The sequence below is a fragment of the Ictalurus punctatus genome, chromosome 13 (assembly GCF_001660625.3).
Source record: "Ictalurus punctatus breed USDA103 chromosome 13, Coco_2.0, whole genome shotgun sequence".
NCBI classification, from domain to species: Eukaryota; Metazoa; Chordata; class Actinopteri; order Siluriformes; family Ictaluridae; genus Ictalurus; species Ictalurus punctatus.
Window position 1 is genome coordinate 17,990,001 of NC_030428.2, and position 7,500 is coordinate 17,997,500.

Genomic DNA, 7,500 nt, shown 5'->3' on the forward strand with positions numbered 1-7,500 from the left:
CTGGGACCAGCTCGGGAGGCGCAAGAGTACTGTAGGGGAGAAGCAGGGAGATGGAATAGCAGCATAAAGAGCATGAGACATAAAGTACCCTGTAATGAGGGGGGGGGGGGGGGGGACTAGATTGTGAATTGTAAAAAGGGAACAAAAAAGATGGAATAAAACAGAAATATAGGTTACACATGAGAGATGGTGATAAACATTGTGACTGTTGCTTTGTTACAAGCTGAATAAACTGTGCACTGCTGCGCTACACAGGAGTGTAATTTCAGTTGCTAGCAAGACAACTTGCCAAAAAAAAAAATTAGATACATTTGTTACACACTTTAAAATTTAGCCGATTTTTTTTCCCCCCGATTAGCGTAGGAGGGCTTGGCTGAAAAGTTTGGTAGCCACTGGGTTAGAAGGTTCTAATACATTATCGTTTCTATAGTAACACATCAATCACATGGGTCTTGTATGGCAGATAATTGGCATAATGGCTAATAATAAACAGAATAAACAAATGTATTGTTATATAACAGTCCCGCTAGCACAATTTTTCTAAATTACCGCAGACTTTCCACAGATTTGGGCCAAGACATCATCATAACGCGCATTCAGTTAAAGCCCTCTTCAATTCACGCACGTCAAACATGAGTACTGCTAAAAGGTCTCATTTACCAACAATATCACAGTGATTCCTTTATTTGGCAATTCCGCCAAATAAAGTAGCTTTACACCAAAAAACAAAAAAAAAAAAAAAAAAAAAAAAAAAAAAAAAAAAAACTCAACTCAACTTGTATTACTATTTTTTTTTTAAAGCCACATAAATTCATCCATGTTTGGCTGCTACAATCACAAACCTATAGTCATTGGTGTAGCAAAGCTTTCAGTAAGGAGACGTTTATAGAACATATATGGAAGGAGTCTCCAGTTTCGTTAAGGTTTCCACCATTTTCAGCAGAAACCTTCCCAGTTTCTGTTTTTTCTTTTGTCTTTCTCTTGATACTTTGACACAAATTTAATTCCATATATTTACTTCAAGAGAGACAAAAAGATATGCTGGTGAGGAAACTGCTGTTTATACCTCCTCTAAAGCAAGTAATAACAGGAACTAACTTGTCTCGTGGACATTCCCCAACATTAAATAGAACAATAAATAGCTAAACGTACAATATGTCATTCAATTATACACTAAAAATTGCAACCGTTGACAAATCGCTGTGGTAAACAATACATTCCATTTCATGTCGAGCCGCATCGCTCTACCCCATGGTGGATTATTTTCCTGTTGTGCTTTATTGCGCCCTGATCTAATGATGGTGAAAAAGCCTTTTCGGCAGAGTTCAGCACATCAAGTACATCTGAGCTGTAAATAAGCGTAAATATATACAGTGATGTTTATGTAATGATCGGATTGCACCACAGTCTGGCTCTGCTTTATGTGAGAGATGAGGCAGAGAAGCATGTGGACTCCTACTCACTCAGCACAACTACAACTACATCAGCTCCTGTAAGCAGCATCACAAGCAGCAAGGAAAATGCAGACACCTGATATACAGTATATTCAATCAGGACAAGACAGAACACACGTGCACGCGCACACACACACGGACACGGACGCACGCATATGGACACCTTCACCTACTAGCATTCTGACATTTGTACAAGAACACCTACAGGTACTATCTCTCCCTCTCTCTCTCTCTCACACACACACACACACACATTCATCTATTCATGTTCTGCCATTTGTACAAGAACACCCACAGGTACTCACACACACACACCTTCATCTGACATTTGTACAAGAACACCTATAGGTTCTCTCTCTCTCTCTTTCTCTCTCTCACACACACACACACACCCCTTCATCCAGTAACATTCTGAAATATGTCCAAGAACACCTGCAGGTACACTTAAACACATGTACAAACACATGTACACACACACCTTTCCATTGTGCAAATATATTATTATCTAGCTCAGTCTTTGAATCTGAATAAATAATGGTACACTAACAGAAGGCTTTCTGTCTCTACCTGCTGTTAGACACCCTGGAGCCCCATCACCATAGAATACACACAATTCTCACCTGTCTGCTTGTGTCTATATGTGTGTGTGTGTCCACAAACAGCACCTGGAGACATACAACAACCAGGTGCTTTTAAAATGTATCCCTCAGAAAGCTGGTCTAGGTTTTTAAAACCATACTGCTATTATTAAGACATGCTTATAGATTATTCATAAAGCGTTGCGCCGTTGTTCTGTTTCTGAATAATGTATGAGAAACTCAAACACACTATTCTGAAATGATTATTCGTTTTACCTTTGCTTCACTTTGTTTTGTTATTGATGAACTGGACATAAATCCTCACGAGTAAGACGTGGTGAGTAATTAGCTAATGGTGCAGTTTTAATAATAATAATAATAATAATAATAATAATAATAATAATAATAATAAGTAGGAAATGTTATGCATAGTCTAACCACATGGTGAAGGCTCTTTTACTGAGCTGACAGTAATATCAAATCTCTTTTAAAGGACATTCACTGAGATGGGCTTGGATCAATCCTAAACACAAAACCTGCTCCACCAAAACACGTCATCTGAGAACGAGCAGCACATTTTCCAGTCGTTGCAGCTCATTCCTTTGACATATGGAATTAATAACAGGTCGTAGTCATGCTCAGGTCAATCTTAAACCTCTGTCTAGTAGCAAGCTCTGTATGTCATTTACACTCACAAACAGTCTAAAAGGAAGAAAAACTGCTTTGCGAAGCCTTTTGCGAAGGACGATTTAGTTTAAACTTCTCAGTACAGCACACACTGAACAGGACAACAACTTTACAGACTACTGAGTGATTAACTTGTAAAAGCATGATTCGGGTTGATCTTAATGAAACAGAGGTAAAGGCTGTGAGGATAGTTATTTGAGTCAAGGCCCATGCTTGTTAAAGTGTGAAAACACTAAGGGAATGCGTCGCTATTGAATCTCTGGATAAAATAACCACCAGGTGTCTTTGTTGTCTTTTGCAAACGCGTGTTTAGTGGCAGACGCAAACAAAGCCGTCAGGGCTCGGTTAAAATCGTATGCAGCTGTGCCGCGGCTTAAATTAGCCCTGAGCAGCACGGCGTCAGGGGAGGAGAGCAAAATTACACCCTTCAACTTACACTCGGGTATTAAACCTAAATTAGAGAGCCACACTGATGTCATCATTATGAAACACGTGACCCAGAGCAACCGAGAGGCCTGATATTTTAAGACAAATCTCTCACAAATCTGTTCCTCACAAAAGGAAATCCATGCACATATTCCTAAACTGCCATAAATACAGCACGGCTTTGCGATACGGTAGGCTCGTGAAGCAGGTGAGAGCGAATATCTTAAGCACTGAACATTTCTCATAGTGTGAGAACTCAAAGATGCAGAAGAGTCTGCGCATGTCTGAACATTTGATGCAGAGATCTTCTCTGAACTTTGTCTTTCGTGTTAAGCTTCACATAGACTTCTGACTGGTGACATTCATTTCAGGTTGTGGTTATGGTGTGTTAAGTGTTTTTCTTCATTGCCTTAATTGCCTGCACTTATCAAGGCCTGTCTCAGGGTTGCACGGGCCTTCCGTCCTAATTTACACAAGTTGTCTTAACGTTAAGCAATCGAAATCCAAAACTGTCTACATTATTCAAGAGCTAGACTCAAATCTGAACCAAGTGGAGTTCATTTGAACTACTGCATCTTTACTTTACTTGCACTGTCTATTGCCCAGCAGGATGTGGTCTGTGGTCGGCCTTGATCTTATGCTGCAATCAACTTGCCTCGGAAGTGGGAATTACGTCGACCTCCGTGTCTTCAAGCTACGAAGTGCGAGGGAGAACAGGAATGCCTCCATGTTCATCTTTTGTTAGCAACAAGCTAGCTAGTTAACTGCGATGAGTGATGCATATATTCTTCCTCTAAACATCGATCAAATAATCTAATGTGTTTGTATCTGGGGGTAGTATGGTGACTTATTGGTTAGCATGTTCGCCTCAGTAGTAGATCAGTGGTTAAGCTGTTGGACTACTGATCAGAAGGTTGTAAGTTCAAGTTGCCACTGCTGGGCCATTGAGCAAGGCCCTTAAACCTCAACTGATTGATTGTATTGTAAGTCACCAATAATTGTAATTGCACCTCCAGGGATGGGGGTTCGATTCCTGCCTCCACCCTGTGTATGCAGAGGTTGCAGTGCTTCAGGGTTTCCTTGAGGTACTCCGGTTTCCTACCCCAGTCCAAAGAAATGAGTTGTAGGCTGAATAGCATCTCTAAATTGTCCGTAGCATACAAGTGTGTGTGCGCAATTGTGCGATCGCTTGGCACCCGTCCAGGGTGTCGCCTGGGATAGGCTCCAGGCTCCCCAAGACCCTGTGTAAGATAAGCAATACAGAAAATGGATGGAGATGTTTTGTATGTTGATTGATCTAAAGCAAATAGTACTTGTATATACAATAGAACTCATTTAAAGGTAAGAAGGACTACTTTGTTTGCTGCTGACGCTCTGCGTAGCTTTGTTGATTTGACACCACTTGCTGAACTCAGAGTTGGGGAGGAGACACCCTAAGTTCCTGAGTAGGAATTCCACGTTGTGGGGTGTTTTATTTCTAGTTGGAGGTAGGAAATGACATGTTACAACTTTTAGACAAATGCAGAGACACTAAAGGCTGGTTCTGTGACAGCAAGATAACGGAAACTGTAGGAGCCTAGAGGTAAAAAGCTTCCGTGTTGTGTTTGTGTTGATAAACACAATGGGAAGGTGTAATGCAGAATGATGGGGAGAGTCAAAGTTGCTTATTTTCCTATAACAGCATATCCTGAAGTGTTTTATTCTTCTTATATCACAGCAATTTACCAATAATTACAATTTTTATTTATTGAAGAATGACACATACTTTATACATTTAATACTTACATGTAACATTTGCTAAACAAGTGAGTTTCTGTTATCGCTTATATTATAGCAACTATAAATAGTAATTTCTTCATCAACCTCTATTCTCCTCTTGTTAAATAAACATACAAGGCAGCTAGTGCAATGTCTTCCGTCCTGAAAACTTTCCTTAACAGAACAGCTTTACCTCTCACTTATACAATGTGCTGACCCTGGAGACTTCTTCCAAACATGTTAAACAAACGTCTCCTTACAGAAAACTTCATCAGATCAGTGATAGCTAGATCAAGCTGGTAGGGAGGGGTAGAGCAGTTAACCAGTCAACATCGAACACTGATCCTCTTTACCACTGAGAACAGGCTTCTCTCTCCTGGAACAATGTCTGCTAGTAGTGCTTTGTAAGGTAGCTGCTGATTCATGTCCGGACAAAAGGGCTTTGCCGCCCTTTTGCTCTCTGAGGGCTAACAGCATATAGCTTTTACAGTTGCAATCAAAATTATTCAATCCCCATTGCAAATCAGGTTTATTGTCAAAATTTACAGACTTTCAGCTGTTTGCAATGAACAAATCAAACAAAAGCAATTGAAATAGTTCAACACAATGGATGCTTCAAGTGGTTTCCCCAAATTCGACTGAAAATGCAACTTATAATAACTTCTCCACTTTCAAAATTATTCAAACCCTTCATGGCAAGCATCTTTAGTAGTTAGTAGAGCACACTTTTACTGTTATGACCTGCATAGCTTCTGGCAGCGTTCCTGAGGAATCTTAACCCATTCCTCATGAGCAATGGCCTCCAGTTCAGTAATATTCTTGGGTTTGTGTGCTGCAACCTCCTTCTTCAAATCCAACCAGAGATTTTCTATGGAGTTCGAGTCAGATGACTGTGATGGCCCTATAGAATCTTCCAGGTATTCTTCTGCAACCAAGCCTTGGTGGAATTTGAGGTGTGCTTGGGATCATTGTCTTTTGGAAGGTCCAATGACGCCCAAGCTTCAGCTTCCTCACAGACAGCATGACGTTTTCTGCTAGGATTTCCTGATGCTATAACTCAATCTATCTTGACTTCCACACGCTGCAGGTTTCCAGCGACAGAGGATGCAAACCAGCCCCAGAGCATCACCAAGCCACCACCATGCTTGAATGTGGACAGTGTGTTCTTCTTCCAGCAGACATACCGCTGACTCATCGTGCCGGAAATTTCGAGTTTTGTTTCATCACTCCACAGAATAGAATCCCCAAACTTCTGTGGCTTATTTATATGATTTTGAGCCGACTTTTCTTGTGCTTTTGGGACAGTAGTGGTGAACGTCTTGGAGTTCTGGTATGGAAGCCTTCTGTGTTTAGTACACGCTATACTGTGTTCACTGAAGCCTCAGTGTCTGTTGCCACAAAGTCTTGCAGCAGGTCTTTTGTAGTCACTCGAGGGTTTTTCACAATCTGCCTTCTCAGAAATCTGCTTGCAGCCGTTGACAGTTTCCTTTTTCTGCCTCATCAAGGTATTTCGTAAATTTTCTGCCCCTAGCCAGTTCAGGTATTTCATGTGTTACAGCTCAAGCACACCTGGTGCACCTAATGAAGCCCCTTGATTAGTTACATCAGGTGTGCTTGAGACAACACTTGTTTTGCATATTTGTGCCGTTGTGAGCAATTCTATTCAGGGGGTTGAATAATTTTGAGACTATAGAAATCATTATAAGTTGCATTTTAAGTTGAATTTGGGGAAACCACATTTTTTAAATTATTATTATTTGTTCATTGCAAACAACTGAAAGTCTGTAAATTTTGACAATAAACCTGATTTACAATGGGGGTTGAATAATTTTGCTTGCAACTGTATGTCTGTACCTTGTGTAGACAAGAAAAGAGAGAATGTGTAAATGACAGAAAAAGAGGTATGAAACAGCCTGAAGGTACCCTTCAGCAAAGGATATCAAAAAGATCAACCTAAAGACACAAGCTTGCACTCTCTCTCTCACACACACGCACACACACAGCTACTCTCCCCAGCATCTCAATCCTGTCAGACAAAAACTAAATTACTACTTTGGGGCTAAATATCATGTATTCATGACTCTGGATTATGTCTTAACATCTAAAAAGCACAAACATTCTACAAGCTCAAAACCATGCCAAAATACTATCAGCTAACAAAAATAAGATGTCTAATAAAAATAAGATGTGAAACAGATTTGCACCTTTTCAGAAACGCTCTAATACAGAAACTACTTTTCAGCAGGAGTGAAGAATGTGTGTGTGTAATATAAATATATATACAATTAATTTTTTATTTTTATTTTTTTTTATTTTTTTTTATACACAGTCAAAATTATTCAACCCCCATTGCAAATCAGGTTTGTCATCAAAATTTGTAGATTTTGAGCTGTTTGCAAAGAACAAATCAAACAAAAGCAACTGAAATAGTTCAACCCCCTGAATAGAATCGCTCACAACCGCACAAACATGCAAAACAAGTGTCTAAAGCACACCTGATGCAACTAATCAAGGGCTTCATTAGGTGCATCAGGTGTGCTTGAGCTGTAACACATGAAATACCTGAACTGGCTAGGGGCAGAAAATTTATGAAATAC

The 7,500-nt window shown here is 40.0% G+C and overlaps 1 protein-coding gene across 3 annotated transcripts in view; it reads right to left on the minus strand.

The window, feature by feature from the left end:
- The window catches only part of znf438 (zinc finger protein 438), a 54,689-nt gene that overhangs the window by 16,235 nt on the left and 30,954 nt on the right, over positions 1-7,500 (minus strand). The window contains exon 2 of one of the 3 annotated variants that reach the window (XM_053685055.1): positions 4,156-4,622. The exons of the other annotated variants lie outside the window; for them this stretch is intronic. The gene's annotated coding sequence lies outside the window, so the exon portion shown is untranslated. The remainder of the gene's footprint in view (positions 1-4,155; positions 4,623-7,500) is intronic. 3 annotated transcript variants of the gene reach the window in all.